Raw genomic sequence first — 16907 nt, forward strand, 5'->3', positions numbered from 1 at the left:
AGCGGGGATGCCACTCGGGGGCATCCCCAAGCTTAGTTGGTTGCTCATTTTTGGATAATAGCTTGGGATGCCGGGGCATTCCCAAGCTTAGGCTCTTACATCCTTCCTTCATCCATCGTAAGATAACCCAAAACTTGAAAACTTCAATCACGCAATACTCAACAAAACCTTCATGAGATCCGTTAGTATAAGAAAGCAAACTACTACTATAAGTGTTGTATCAAACCAATTCATATTTTGTTTTTGTATTATATCTACTGTATTCTAACTTTTCTATGGCAAAAACTCATCAAAGAAAACCACAGAGCCATCAAAAAAAGCACACAACACAAAGAAAACAGAATCTGTCAAAACAGAACAGACTGTAGTAATCTGACTTTTGCGAATACTTCTGTAACTCCAAAAATTCTACCAAAATAGGAAGACCTCGGTAATTTGTATATTAATATTCTGCAAAACGAATTGGCATTTTATCACGTTCTGGTGATTTTTAACAATTATTTTCGTGAGCACAAATTTTCTGTCTTTTTCAGCAAGATTAAACAACTATCACCCAAGAAGATCCTATAGGCTTTACTTGGCACAAACACTAATTAAAACATAAAAAATACAATCATACCAGTAGCATAATTGTGTAAACACTCAAGAACATAAAGCAAAAAGCAAAAATAAATTTTATTCATTGGGTTGCCTCCCAACAAGCGCTATAGTTTTACGCCCTTAGCTAGGCGCAAGGCAAGGATATAAGTTTTGTCATCTTTGGTTCGAGATCCATAAGATGCCCTCATGATTGATTCATAAGGTGGCCTGATTTTTGTTCTAGGAAAGTGTTCCATACCCTTCCTCAAAGGAAATTGGAACTTAATATTGCCTTCTTTCATATCAATCACGGCACCAATAGTGCGTAAAAACGGTCTACCAAGAATAATTGGACAAGACGGATTGCAATCAATATCAAGAACAATAAAATCTATGGGCACATAAGTCCTATTTTCAAGAATAAGAACATCATTAATTCTTCCCATAGGCTTTTTAATAGTAGAATCCGCCAAGTGCAAATTCAAAGAACATTCTTCAAGATTAGTAAGACCAAGCACATCACATAAAGATTTCGGAATTGTAGAAACACTAGCACCCAAGTCACACAAAGCAAAACACTCATAATTTTTAATCTTGACTTTGATAGTAGGTTCCCACTCATCATGCAATTTTCTAGGGATTGATATTTCTAATTCCAACTTTTCTTCCAAAGCTTTCATCATAGCATGAACAATGTGTTTAGTAAAAGCTTTGTTTTGTTCATAAGCATGGGGTGAATTTAGCATGGATTGCAACAAAGAAATACAATCAATCGAAGAGCAACTATCATAATTAAAGTCTTTGTAATCCAAAAGAGTGGGTGCATCACTAACTAAAGTTTTGACCTCTCCAAACCCACTTTTATCAATTTTCTCAACAAGATTTTCACCCTCCGAAATATTGGGACGCCTTCTACCTAAAGTTGACTCTTCTCCAGTCCCTTTTTCATCAATCTTATCTTTACTAAATAAGGAATCAATAGAAGAAACACCAATCATTTTAAGATCTTCATCATTTTTGCAAGAATAATCACTAGAAAAAGCTTTCTCTAAAAATTCTCTTTTAGCTCTAAGCATAGCAGTTCTTTTCTTACTTTCATCCATAGAAACAAAAAGAGCTTTAATTGATTCATCAACCTTAGGCACAAAAATTTTCATCTTGAGATTTTCGACATCATGAGCAATTCTATCAACACTTCTAGACAAATCATCAATCTTATTCAACTTTTCTTCTATGGAAGTGTTGAAAACTTTTTGTGTGTTGATAAATTCTTTAATATTATTCTCAAGATCAGAGGTGTTCCTATTATTATTATAGGATTGATTTCCATAGGAATTACCATAATTATTAGAGGAATTACTAGGAAAATGCCTAGGATTAAAATTACCTCTATAAGCATTGTTATTGAAATTATTGCGAGAGATAAAATTCACATCTATGGCATCACTATTTTGCTCAATCAAAGTAGACAAAGGAATATCATTAAAATCAATAGGAGCACTTTTACTAGCAACCAATTTCATAAGAGCATCAACTTTAACACTCAAAGAAGAAATTTCTTCAACTGAATTAACCTTTTTTACTAGTAGGAGCTCTTTCGGTATGCCATTGTGAATAATTTGCCATGATATTATCAAGCAATTTGGTGGATTCACCCAAAGTAATTTCCATAAAAGTACCACCCGCGGCAGAATCTAAAAGATTATGAGAAACAAAATTCAATCCCGCATAAAAAATTTGTATGATCATCCAAAGATTTAACCCATGAGTTGGGCAATTCCTTAGCATCATTTTCATCCTTTCCCAAGATTGTGCAACATGCTCATGATCAAGTTGCTTGAAATTCATGATCTAGGTTCTAAGGGAAATAATTTTTGCGGGCGGAAAATACTTAGTGATAAAAGCATCTTTGCACTTATTCCAAGAATCGATACTATTGCGAGGCAAAGAAGAGAACCAAATTTTTACAGAATCACGCAAAGAAAACGGAAATAATTTCATCTTGAACACATCATTTTCCACATCTTTTTTCTTTTGCATATCGCATAATTCCACAAAGGTATTAAGATGGGACGCGGCATCCTCATTAGGAGTACCAGAAAATTGGTCTTTCATAACAAGATTCAGCAAAGCAGTATTAATATCACAAGTCTCCACACCAGTGGCGGGAGGAGCAAGCGGAGTGCCAATAAAATCATTATTGTTGGTATTTGAGAAATCACATAACTTGGTGTTCTCTTGAGTCATGATGACTACACAACAAGATTGCACTCAAAAACAGATCTGGCAAGAAAATAGCAAACGAAAAAAGCGAGGCGAATAAAACGGCAAATTTTTGTGAAGTGGGGGAGAGGAAAACGAGAGGCAAATGGCAAATAATGTAAATTGCGAGGAGATGAGATTTGTGATTAGGAACCTGGTTATGATGAAGATCCTCCCCGGCAACGGCGCCAGAAATTCCTTTTGATTGCTCACTGACTATAGCGCCAGAAAAGCTCCTGTCTGCTAGGACTACGTCGGTATTTCCCCAAAGAGGAAGGGATGATGCAGCACAACGACGGTAGGTATTTCCCTCAGTGAAGAAACCAAGGTTATCGAACCAGTAGGAGAACCAAGCAACACAACGTAAACAACACCTGCACACAAATAACAACACCTCGCAACCCGACGTGTTAAAGAGGTTGTCAATCCCTTTCGGGTAATGATGCCAGAAAATTATAGTAGATTGAAATAATAGATCGCAAATAAAATAAAGTGCAGCAAAGTATTTTTGTATTTTTGGTTTAATAGATCTGAATAAAAATGCAAAGGAAAAGTAGATCGCAAGAAAATATATGAGAAACAAGACCCGGGGCCGTAGGTTTCACTAGTGGCTTCTCTTGAGAAAGATAGCAAACGGTGGGTAAACAAATTACTGTTGGGCAATTGATAGAACCTCAAATAATGACGACGATATCCAGGAAATGATCATTACATAGGCATCACATCCAAGATTAGTAGACCGACTCCTGCCTGCATCTACTACTATTACTCCACACATCGACCGCTATCCAGCATGCATCTAGTGTATTAAGTTCATGGAAAAACGGAGTAATGCAATAAGAATGATGACATGATGTAGACAAGATCGATTTATCTATTGCGTAGATATAGATCTCGTCTTTTTATCCTTAGTAGCAACAATACATACGTGTCGGTTCCCTTTCTGTCACTGGGATCAAGCACCGTAAGATCGAACCCACTACCGGGCACCTCTTCCCATTGCAAGATAAATATATCAAGTTGGCCAAACAAAACCCAAATATCGGAGAAGAAATACGAGGCTATAAGAGATCATGCATATAAGAGATCAAAGAAACTCAAATAACTTTCATGGATATAAAAAGATATAACTGATCATAAACTCAAAGTTCATCAGATCCCAACAAACACACCGTAAAAGAGGTTACATCATATGGATCTCCAAGAGATCATTGTATTGAGAATTCAGCGAGAGAGAGAAAGCCATCTAGCTACTAACTACGGACCCGAAGGTCTACAAAGAACTACTCATGCATCATCGGAGAGGCACCAATGGAGGTGGTGAACCCCATCCGAGATGGTGTCTAGATTGGATCTAGTGATTCTGGACTCTGCGGCGGCTGGATGAATATTTCGTAGACTCCCCTAGGGTTCTGGTATTTTTGGGGTATTTATAGAACTAAGAGGTGGTCAGGGGGCACTCGAGGTGGGGACAACCCACCAGGGCGTGCCTGGGCCTCCTGGCGCGCCCTGGTGGGCTGTCCCCTCCTCGAGACTCCCCCAGGTGCAACCAGGGCCCACTTCTTCCTTTTGGTCCATAAAAAATCATCGTGAAGTTTCGTTGCATTTGACTCCGTCTGATATTGATTTTCTGCTATGTAAAAAGATGGGAAAAACAGCAAGTGGCACTTGGCACTATGTCAATAGGTTAGTACCAAAAAATGATATAAAATAAATATAAAATGATTATAAAACATCCAAGATTGGTAATAAAAAAGCATGGAACAATCAAAAATTATAGATACGTTGGAGACGTATCAGGGGGCGGCTGTGCTTGTGGCTGAACCAGAGATGAAGTGTGGCTGCGATAACCCAGAGTCATCCAAGGGCAGCCATCCGTTCTACGTCTTCCACAATGTGCACAGCCACAACACCAATGACTGTCAAGAGCTCAGGGCCATACGCGACCGATGCCTCGGTCGATGCCTCGAGCGCAACGATCGAGGCTACGGCCGTGGAGGAGGTCAGAGTGGAGGACGCCGGGACGACTGCGGCCTCTGCAAGGAGTGGCGCGACCAGCCTCGTGAGGACTGCTGGCAAGGCCAGCCTCGCGAGGGTGCCTGGAGAGATCAGCCTCGTGAGGACCGCCCTCAGGGCAATGCCGGCCTCCCTCCGCTGCCACCACCACCAAGAAGGAACGACGACCACCACCAGGACGAGGGGGCTGGGGGCTTCCAGGAACCTCACGCCGTCGCCTACATCCTGGGTGGCGCGCAGGCCCCAGCCTCCCAACGCATCTTCCAGCAGTTCATTCGTGAGGTGAACTCAGCCCTCCTCAGGCTCGGCTTGGAGGCTCTCTTCTGGAGGGCCTCTGACTTAGCCAACGTCATGAGGGAGGCGCTCGGGCACCACATGGAGGCATACTTCATCGCACGCTTCCCTCATGAGGGCACAAGGCATGGGGTGCGTGGTGCTCAGGAGTTCATCAGCACGGCCACCGAGGAGCTTCAAGAGGCGAGAGCCATGCGCGGCGACCGCCACCCACCGCCCAGCGCGGCTCCTTGTCCTGGCGAGGACGACGAGCTGCGCGTCTGCGTCAACATTCCAGGGCTCAACATAGCTGCGTCCCAGGAGCGCTTCTGGCCATCGCACGTTGGTTGGTGTGAGGGCCCCCCTCACAGCTATGTTCGCATGCCATTTGGCTTGCCAAGCGCGGTTGTTACCTTCCAGCGTTGCCTGCGGAGTGTTCTGGCGGCTCAGGAGGCCAGGCACCACGCGGTCCTGGCGGAGATGGCGACGGTTCTTCACGAGCCTCCCGAGCCCCCAGAGCCTCCCAAGGTTCAGGACCCAGGCGGCTCGTGAGGAGCAACTTCTTCAACAGGCGTCTTCAGCTGCTCCAACATCCCTCCAGCAACGGTGCCATTTTGTTTTTGCAGAAATCAAGTTTGCCCCTGCCTCATCCCCGCAGCCGTCCCCATCCTCGAGCCCTTAAGACCTCTAGGTGAGAATAGCCAAATGATAATGTGTTGTGAATGTGGATGATGAAAATGCTAGTGCTATATAGTTGGCATGTCATTGATGTCGATGATGATGCATTCTGAATATAGAGTATGTCTTGGTGTTCTTGTTTGCAATGTGCCTCCGAGTGGCCTATGTTTCGACAGAATGTTGATTCGTTTCCGTCCCGGCAAATTTCAGGCGCTCGATATGTCCTATTTTAGCAAAGGTCATGCCGGTTTTTTTCGTGAATTTAAGCATGACTTGTGCTAGAATACGTAGGAAATGTCGAGTGCCCCGGATTTTCAATTAATGTTTCAACTATGAACATAGGAAATGTCTGACGACGAAAAGGATTTCGGTATTTGCGAATACTGCGAAGACGAGCGCGGCATGTGCGACAGAAACTTCCTAGTTGATGATAGGCGCTTCAGCATCAAGTTGGATGAGAGCTTCGAAGTGGATACAGTAAGTCACAACGACAAGTCTTTTTTCATAATGAAGCATGATTTCTGCTTCATTTGCTTCAACTTATAATTTAATTTTTTTACTATTCTACTAGCGTATCCCCTGCCATGCAAGAGTTTTTGTCTTGGATAAGATAGGTTTCAGTCCTATGAAAACTAGGGAGGTAAAGAGAGTTTACTTGAAGACCGAGCATGGTTATACTTTCGACGCAAAATTATACAATGCAGACACCTACACCTATTTTGAATGCAAAACTTGGCAAGCACTATGCAAGGCTTATGCATTTGAGCCTGATATGGTTATCACCTTTGATATTCGTCCGGAAGATGATATTGAAGGTAATAGAGACATCTGGGTCGATGTGCAGATGCCTCCAGTTCTACCATTATGTGAGTTTCTCAACCATATTTATGTCTTCGATATTGTTTATTCAAATAGTTGACAACTAATTTCTATTGACAGCTTATTTCCATTCAAGCAAACATGTCCAGCGCTTGGTAGACATGACCGTCCACTGTCCCGGGGCTGAACTAAACTGCGAGGAGATAAGTCATTATGTTTCATGGCTTCAAGATCTTGATGTTGTCAAGAGAAATTATTTTCCTGAACTTAAAAATCTTAGTACTCAAAATGTGCGACCAATAGTGTTCGTATTGAACTACGGTCACATCTATTAGGAAAGATGGCAGGATTTTTACTATTTGTCCTCAGTGCATCTTTTGCATACATTATTTTTGCTAAGTATGTTACTATACGATGTTCTTCAACAGGGACTCCCGATGATAGTTCTGCCTCAATGGATCGATACTAAAGGCCGCATGTCAATGGTTAGCTTACGGCCAAGACATCCTACACACATGAGTGCATTCAGGATTTCTAAAACCGAGGAATGCTTAATAGTGAAAGACTGGAGCGAAATTGTGAATGATCGCAGAGAAGTACTAGGGGCAGCAATCAGAAGCGCAACCCACGATTAGGAGACAGGTTCATCTACATGCTCCAATATGATGAAGCAGGAGTGCTACACATGTTCTATGCTATTTTACCTGAGAGAGAGAGCAGCAAGAGTGATTAGCTAGCTAGAGTGAGTTTGAAGATGATGATGTTGAAAGGATCGAGAAGAGGTGTCTAGAGGGGGGTGAATAGACTCTTAGCAAAGAAAGGTAGCAGTTTTAAAATTCTTTCAAGTTAAGGTGGAGTTTTAGCACAAGTTTAAACATTCACAATACATTTCAAGCAAGCATGTCAAGAGTATATGAGCAGCGGAAAGTAAAGCATGCAATTTGCAATTTGCAAGAATGTAAAGAGATGGGATTGGAGTGTGCAAACGCAATTGGAGACACGGAGATTTTTGGCGTGGTTCCAATAGGTGGTGCTATCGTACATCCACGTTGATGGAGACTTCAACCCACGGAGGGTAACGGTTGTGCGAGTCCACAGAGGGCTCCACCCACGAAGGGTCCACGAAGAAGCAACCTTGTCTATCCCATCATGGCCATCGCCCACGAAGGACTTGCCTCACTAGGGTAAGTCTTCACGAAGTAAGCAATCTCCTTGCCCGTACAAACTCCTTGGTTCAACTTCACAATCTTGATGGAGGCTCCCAATTAAGTGACACTTAACCAATCTAGGAGACACCACTCTCCAAAAGGTAATAGATGGTGTGTTGATGATGAACTCCTTGCTCTTGTGCTTCAAATGATAGTCTCCCCAACACTCAACTCTCTCTCACGGATTTGGATTTGGTGGAAAGATGATTTGAGTGGAAAGCAACTTGGGGAAGACTAGAGATCAAGATTCTTGTAGTTGGAATGGAATATCTTGGTCTCAACACATGAGTAGGTGGCTCTCTCTCAAAAATGTATGCTGGAAGTGTAGGCATGTTCTGATGGCTCTCTCCACGAATGAAGAGTGGGTGGAGGGGTATATATAGCCTCCACACAAAATCTAACCGTTACACACAATTTACCAAACTCGGTGAGACCGAATCATAAAACTCGGTCAGAACGATTTAGTTCAAAATGTGACCGTTAGGCAATTCAGTGGGACCGATATGATCAACTCGGTGGGACCGATGTGCTAGGGTTAGGGTAAAACCTCATCTCGGTTTGACCGATTACACAAACTCTGTGGGACCGATTTTGGTAATAAGCTAACCAGAGAGTTGGTCAAGCAAACTCGGTGAGATCGATTACATATCTCGGTGAGACCGAAATTATTGCAACAGGAACCAGAGAGTTTGCAAGCCCATCTCGGTGAGGCCGGGATCCCATCGGTGAGACCGAACTGACTAGGGTTTCTGGCAGTGGCTATGTCAAATGAACTCGGTGGCGCCGGATGGATCAAATTGGTGGGGCCGAGTTTGACTTTTGGTTTGGGACATATGTGGATATGAGAAAGTGGTTGAGGGCTTTTGGAGCATATCACTAAGCATTTTGAGCAAGCAAGCCATCAAGCAACACCTCATCCCCTTTTAATAGTATTGGCTTTCCTATGGACTCAATGTGATCTTGGATCACTAAAATGAAAATGTAGAGTCTTGAGCTTTAGATCTTGAGCCAATCCTTTGTCCTTAGCATCTTGAAGGGGTTCCACATCCTCTTGTCGATGCCACTCCACTGTTGAACTTATCTGAAATATACTAGATAAAAGTATTAGTCCAATAAGAGATATGTTGACATTAATTACCAAAATCACCCAGGGAGCACTTGTGCTTTCAGATGTGCTACACTATGACTATGATGATTAAATAGCTAGTGTTGGTGTTAGTGACATGATGATTAAATAGCTAGTGTTGCCGACAACAAGTACCGAGTGGTCGGCTTCGACCTCGAGTACACCATCGGTCGTGCCGGGCACGATCGTGCGACATGACGTCCTCGTCTACCACTACCACCTTGCCACAAGGCCTTGCGAGCATTTATCCAGGTTTATCAACAACTCTGACTACAGTTTCGCTACGGTGGACACCACCAACGATCTAAAAGCGCTCAAGGTTTCGGACATGAAATGCCCGAATCTTGTCAACATCCAGCACCACTACAAGGTCTGGGGCAGCCACAAAAACAAACTGAACTCCCTGGTTGACCTCGCCTCGACCATCATCACCCCTACTACATGAAGATGAAGAATGAGAGCAATACATTTCTGATTACGGACCTCTTTGCCGCGTATCACACACATCTTGTTCAGTTGAACCGTTTCCATTGTGTTGCCTAATCACACACAGTTTATCCTAGTGAACCGTATGCTGTATATTGCACACACCTTCAGCCCGCACGCTCGGGCTCCTCATTGCCTGCCACCCTAATCGGCCTCCATGGTCGGAACCTCTTTCAAGCACTGGTGGCCCTGCGACTGCCCGCCAACGCCACGAAGAATGTCCACCTGGAGGTCGCGCTCGCCGCGAGGCGCCTCGCCCTGCAAGAAACCATCGACCTACACATCCATGTGTACGAGCGAATCGTGTACATAGGTATCTACAAGGCCGGTGAGGACGCTACGACGTTGGCCTTCTTCAACCGGCTGGAAGCCTTGGATGCCTTTGCTGAGAAGCACCTTGACCTCGCCACAAAAGCCGCCGCTCCTTAGCCACCGGTCGGTGGCCCGGCGCACTGAGTTGAGGAGGAGGAGGTCGTACGTTGATGGATGCATCTTTCTTCTTGCCTCCTGTAACCACCACCGCGATCGCATCATCGTGGCCTTAATTCTTATTGTGCTATTGCATTCTCGTTCTAGTCAATACAGACAGGTGCGATAAAGGATGCAAAGAGGGATCCTACAACAGCAAGGACCAGCTTCCCTACCGATAGCTCATCTAACAGAGCTCTCGAGTTAAGTGTGCTGAGGCTGGAGTAGTCATAAGATGGGTGACCGGATGGGAAGTGGCCTCGATGTTAAATTAACTGATGTGATGAGTCACTGGAAACATTTAATTGTGTTGAATGTATATAGTGCTCCATCATATTAGTTGAATTAACCTCGAGGTCCTTGTTTTGTAATTTTTTACATTTTTTGTTTTTTGTACACATGTTGATTGGCTTGAAGAAGGTCTATCTCGTTACCATCATATTAGTGCACTTTTTTGACCTTTTTTACACAACCGTTTGCGATTATGGCATCGCACATAGTTTCGTCGAAGGGTCTCTGATCGTAGTGTCGTGTTAGCAGCATCTTGCAGTAGTGAATGCCTTCCCCTAGGCCCAAATAATGGTGAAGTGTCATGTAGTCGACGTTCACATAACACCACTAGAGGAGAGACAACATACATCTCATCAAAATATCGAACGAATACCAAATTCACAGGATTACTTATAACAAGACTTCTCCCATGCCCCCAGGAACAAACATAACTACTCACAAAACATATTCAAAATCATAATCAGAGGAGTATTAATTATCATGAAGGATCTGAACATATGATCTTCCACCGAATAAACCAACTAGCATCAACTACAAGGAGCAATCAACACTACTAGCAACCCACAGGTACCAATCTGAGGTTTTGGGACCAAGATCGAATACAAGAGATGAACTAGGGTTTGAGAGGAGATGGTGCTGGTGAAGATGTTCTCCCTCGATGAGAGGATCGATGGTGATGACGATGACGAAGATTTCCCCCTCCCGGAGGGATGTTTCCCCGGCAGAACAACTTCGTCGGAGCCCTAGATTGGTTCTGCCCAGGTTCCGCCTCCAGACGGCGGCGCTTCGTCCCGAAAGCTTCTTCTTGATTTTTTCAAGGGTAAAACACACCATATAGCCAAAGATGGGCACCGGAGGCCTGCCGGGGGCCCACAAGGTCGGGGGGCGCCCAGGGGGGTAGGGCGCTCCCTCCACCCTTGTGGCTTGCTGGTGGCCCCCCTCTGGTTCTTTCTTTGCCTAATATTTTTTATATTCCAAAAATAAGCTCCGTGAAGTTTTAGGACTTTTGGAGTTGTGCAGAATAGGTCTCTAATATTTGCTCATTTTCCAGTCCAGAATTCCAGCTGCCGACAGTCTCCCTCTTCATGTAAACCTTGTAAAATAAGGGAGAATAGGCATAAGTATTGTGATATCATGTGTAATAACAGCCCATAATGCAATAAATATCAATATAAAAGCATGATGCAAAATGGACGTATCAGTCGCTGCCGCCGGCTGAGAAAGCCATGCAAGTGGCGTTCAAGAAGGAGATGGCGGAGGAGGAAGCCAGGTACCAGGCGGCCTGTGAAGCCCGTGATGCCGCCTGGAAAAAGGAGGCGGCGGAGCTTTGGGGGCGGGCGCGTCGTCGTGCGAAGGAGGTGTACGAAGACGGATACTTCACGAGGAAGCAAAGGCACTGGGCGCCTCGTCGCTGCGTGGAGGTGGGCCGATAAGCTCCAGCGTGCCACCGACGAGGAGCTCCGGTGGGCGCCCAACGAAATGGCAAGATCGTTTGCGCTCGTCTGCCAGCAAGAGGCAGATTGGTACGTCAAGCGCTGCGAGGCGGAGGAGGCGGAGTACTGCCTCCGCACTGGGAAGACGCCGCGCACCAGGGAGCTGCTAGCGAGGGGCTGCTGGAATACTGGCCCCGGGAGGGATTATTAGTTTTTGTATTGTTCGTTTTCAATTTTATGCATTGTACCTAGTAGTTAAGTATCACCACGTATATGTGATGATATTAAATATATATATATATATACTTTTTGTGATGAACTAATGAAATTTTTATATATATATATATATTATGAATTCCATTTTCTATCTGTTTTTGTATACTAATTTGAATCTAGCTGTTATCGTCCACACATACAGAATGGAAAGCGTATATACACACATTGAAGCAGAACATATAAGAATGGAAAACAGAGTACACACATTGAAACAGAGCAATAAACAGAGCAATAATATGATTGATGTGAATACATAGCTATCCATATCGAAACGACTCAACAAAATAAAACGGGTCCATGAGACCATGACCGGCAGCCCTTGCCTACGGTAGCTCTTGGCTCTGCCTGAACTCGTGCAGGCGTTCGTCCAAGCGGTCGACACGCTCGCGGTACATCTGGAGCGCGATCTCGAGCTCCAAGTTGGCTATTTCATCGGAGATCACCAGCTCGAGGATGCGATGGCCATGTTACTCTACTGCGCCCAGGTGGACACCTGGGCCAAGGAGGCGACCGAGCCTACCGACCAGCGCGTTGGCATCGAGCGGGCCGCGGACAAGGCAAACGACGCGACCCATGCGAACGGTGCGGCAGACGTCCGATGCAAGTACGACGCGGCCGACCTCTGGTGCAAGTGCGGCGCAGAGGGCCTCTGCCCACTCCTGGCGAGGAATGGGGATACTGACGGGACGTGTACCCAGCTGCGACGCCTTGTTGACAGCAGGCAAGCGCCGATGGATCCGTTCTTGCTGTGCGGCGCGCCGTGCCTCTCGCTTTTCGGCGCTCCAATGGTCTCGTCGTGCGGCGAGCCACAGCCTATCGGCGCGGACGCGCCTAGCTTGCTCTGCGGTGCGCCATCGATCATGTTGTGCGACGAGCTGCAGCCAGTCGGCGCTGACATGCCTATCTTGATCTGTGGCGCTGAAGCGCCATGCGCCAAGGGTCTGCTCAACCCTGGCGATGACGCGCATCACGGCGTCGTCCATCGCGTTGCCGGGGAGCGCCTGCTCGTTTTCCTCATCGACGAGGTTGATGGCAAATGCGACACTTTGGTGGGTTGGCATGCTTGAAAAAGGTGTATGTGCTACAGGCTGCGCTTGTTGCCTCCGTGCGCCGCGCGCAGCCTAGGTTTATGCGCAATATTGCTGGGTGGCGGGAAACCAGTGAGGAAATGGCGGGAAATGGTGGCGTGTTCATAAAATGCCATCAATTAATGAAAACTTAGTATAAAAGGAACATCGAGCTAGCACATGTAATAGTTTACTTTGGTGTGTGGAAATGTCATGTGTTTATTAGCCACCTATGTAATTGGATGTTTGCCGCGTATTACACACATCTTGTTTATGTGAAAACGTTTTTGTTCTCTTGGCTCAACACGATCAGTTTATAGGAATGAACTGTACGCCCTCCATTGCACACACCTTGATCTGGTTGAACCGTTTCTGTTGCGTTGCCTAATCGAAAACAGTTCATCCGAGTGAACCGTATACCGTATATCGCACACACCTTGATCTGACTGGCCGTTTTTTGTGTGTTGCCTAATCACAAACAGTTCATCTGAGTGAACCGTATGCTGTATATCCTACACACCTTCATCTGGCTGCCCTTTTTTTGTTCCCCCTCATCGCAAACAGTTCATCAAACTGAACCGTATGCCCTGCATCATACACGCAACTAAAATCTGAACCGTGTTTGATGCATCCGTGATCGCAAACGTTTTGCACCTTTTTTGACGGTTATTTTACAGCACCGTTTGTGATTATTGCATCGCACACAGTTTCGTCGAAGGGTCTCTGATCGTAGTGTCGCGTTAGCAGCATCCTGCAGTAGTGTCCCTCCAACTATGGAGAAGATTGGTGGGAGATCCAAAGGAAAAGGGTAGGAGAAAGTGAAGAAGGGAGGATATGGAGGCCAGAAGGAAATTATCTGATAGTGCTGCTTGGTATGCCTCCCTCTCCTCCCTTTTCTTACAACTGCAGTTTCTAGCCATTTTTCACCTTGATTGCTTTGCCATGGCAGCTCCGTAGGTTTGGATCCAGGCCTGGGACCCCCTTTCTTTCATGGAGAAGAAGAAGGTGAGACCCATGGCCGTGGGGAAGGAAGTGCACGTGATAGTGATGGGATCCTTTTCTGTTTGTTGAAGCGTGACGATTTGGAGTCGAAAGGAACTTTGCTTCTTGGGAACGGGGGAGACAAAAAGTTGCCTTTTCTGGTCGGCCGCTCATGAGCGCTAGCGGGCCAACGGCTGCCCGCTAGACGAGTCCATATCCCTCCGACCTATCCTTGTCCGAATCCGCGTGTCCAATGAGAGACGTTTTAAGCTCACAAAAGGTTTGTGCAAAAAAACTATGACAATAATGTCCAAGTATTGATGGGTAGGATCACTCGATAAAAAAAGTCTATAGTCTACACTAGCAATCATGGGATAGCATGTCGGTATCTAAATTTAGAGGCGACACGGGTTTCCGAGATATGGAGTTATTTAATGACGCTGTGTTAGCGAAACAAGCTCGGAGATTATTGGACAAGCAGGAGAGTCTATGTGCTTGGGTACCGAGAGGGCATTACTATCCAGATGGTAATTTCTTGCAGGCTCGGTGTCCCAATGGAGCTTCTAATACGTGGCGGGCCATCATTCAAGGAAGATCAGTACTAGAGAAAGGACTAATTCGTAGAATTGGAGATGGATGCACCACTGAAATCTGGCATGATAAATGGATTTCTGGTATGTTATCAATGAAACCGATGTGCAGGTTGAGACTGATGAACCGGCATAGTTGGTGGCAGACTTGATTGATCAGGTGACATGCGACGAGGAGCTTATTTACAAAATCTTTATTTGCCAGAGATGCTTATGCAAATCTCATAATGCCTAGGCCGAGAGTGCGACCTGATGACTTTTGGGATTGAGAGTCGGAGCAATCTGGTGTCTACTCAGTTCGGTCAGCGTATATGGCCTTAATGGATCACAAAATTGCAAATCAACTAGGTCCACACACCTGAAAAACGTCGTGGAAGCTCCAGGTCTAACCTAAAATTCGTGTTTTCTGGTGGCGAGTCCTTAAAAACTTACTGCCAGCACACGGTGAGACAATTCGACGCCATATATGTGAAGATGCAATTAGCCCGATGTGTGATTGTGACAATGATAAGTTCTGGTATGCAGCTAAATATTTTTTTATGTCAAACTTTCATGGATGCATCCTAGTACATGGGCGAGGATATTGCTGACCCAAGCTTTAGGAGGAGAGATCAAGCAACTACTATTTTCTCGGTTATGTGGGCAATCTGAACGAGTCATAACAAGTATACGCATGGCGAAGTACAGTACCAACCGCTACGATTTATGGATCTGATAAGGGAGTTCATCATGGCTATGAATATACATGTACAAAGGCAGGCCCAACCGGCGGTGAAGCATGTTTGGCAACCATCGGCTGTTGGACGGCTCAAACTAAATACTGATGGAGCTTTAGAATTTGAGACGGGGTGCACAAGAACATGAGTGGTGGCAAGAGACCATGAGAGAAAGTTCCTGGTCGGACAATGCAGGAATATATGATCAACTACGAGCCTTTTGTTCTGGAACTTAATACGCATCGAGATGCAATGGTTCTTGCTGTGAAGAATGGCCACACACACATTATGGCAGAAACAAACTGTCAAGCTGTTGTCATGGCGTGGGAGCAGGGCACTGATCGCTCGATAGGAGGCCACATTATTTTGGAGATGTCCACCTATCTCCGGCACTTTCAGCACTTTGTTCTAAGATGGACGGAACGAGAATCTAATTTTGTCGCTCATTCATGTGCTAAAAGAGGTTTTAGAGTCAATCTATCTCCTTCATAATCCCTGATTTTCTGATTGACATCCTGCAATCAGAAGTGACCGGCCAAAATTAATAAAGGACAATGCTAACGCCCACACGTGTGGTGGGAGCGAAACCAGACCACACGCCCTATAATACACAAACTGCGCCACGTCACCGCATGCATGCATGTGGGAATCTTTTTAGATTTCCAGTTTTTAAAATGTTTTATCTCTTAAATAAAAAATCCGACTGAAGATCCGTTTTCACCATTAAATCCCTCGCGACGAGATTTTCGAAACTAGATCCCATATCAATATATTTCGATGATTTTTTTTGTTAAAAGTTGCTATGTCTATTGCACATGAATTGCAAGGGTGTTTATACTGAAGTTGCCATGATATATTTCAGCTATTTTCTTCTATATTTAAAAGTAAATTTTGACATTTATAAAACAGGAAATTAAGAAAGTAGACTTGCCATGAACGATAGACTAAAATTGCCATGATACATGCACTTAAAATTGTCATGGTTCATAAAAAAATAATTTTTGTGGTCAAAGTATTGCAGTTGCCATCATTAAAATACTAAAATTGACATGCTCTTCAAACTGAAATTGCCACACGGCAACTTTAGTTTAAGCACTATGGCAAGTACAGTGTAAACATGATGGCAACTTCTAGGCCAATTTTTTTTCGTCGAAACATATCAACATGAGGTCTAGTTTTGAAGATCTCGCCGAGAAGAATTTAATGGTGAAAACGGATTTTTAATTTGACTTTTTAATTAGGAGATAAAACATTTTTAAGCCGAAAACCGAAAAAATTCCTGCTGATGTCATCTGTTCACATGTGGCAAAATGAGCGGTAAAGGAGGCGTGTGGGCGATGTGCAAGATGCCACACGTGTGGGCGTTAGTTTTTGGACGCCGTTAACTGCCACACGTGTGGTGTATCGGGTGGTTGTGCCGCACGTCCTGTGTGGCACGGAGACGACCCCGCCCGCACGGCCGCGTACGGGCGCGCGCAGCCACAGCCCGCACGTCCGGTGCGAGCGAGCGAGCGCGCGTCCCGCACGACCCGTCTCGGCCGTCGCCCCTCCCCGCCTGCGAGCCACACGCCTCGCGTGTCAGTAACCACGCGTCCCCCCGCGATTGCCATGGTCCGGACCTTTTCGGTTGCCATGTTG

The sequence above is a fragment of the Triticum aestivum genome, chromosome 3D, assembly GCF_018294505.1.
Source record: "Triticum aestivum cultivar Chinese Spring chromosome 3D, IWGSC CS RefSeq v2.1, whole genome shotgun sequence".
In the NCBI taxonomy this organism is placed as follows: Eukaryota; Viridiplantae; Streptophyta; class Magnoliopsida; order Poales; family Poaceae; genus Triticum; species Triticum aestivum.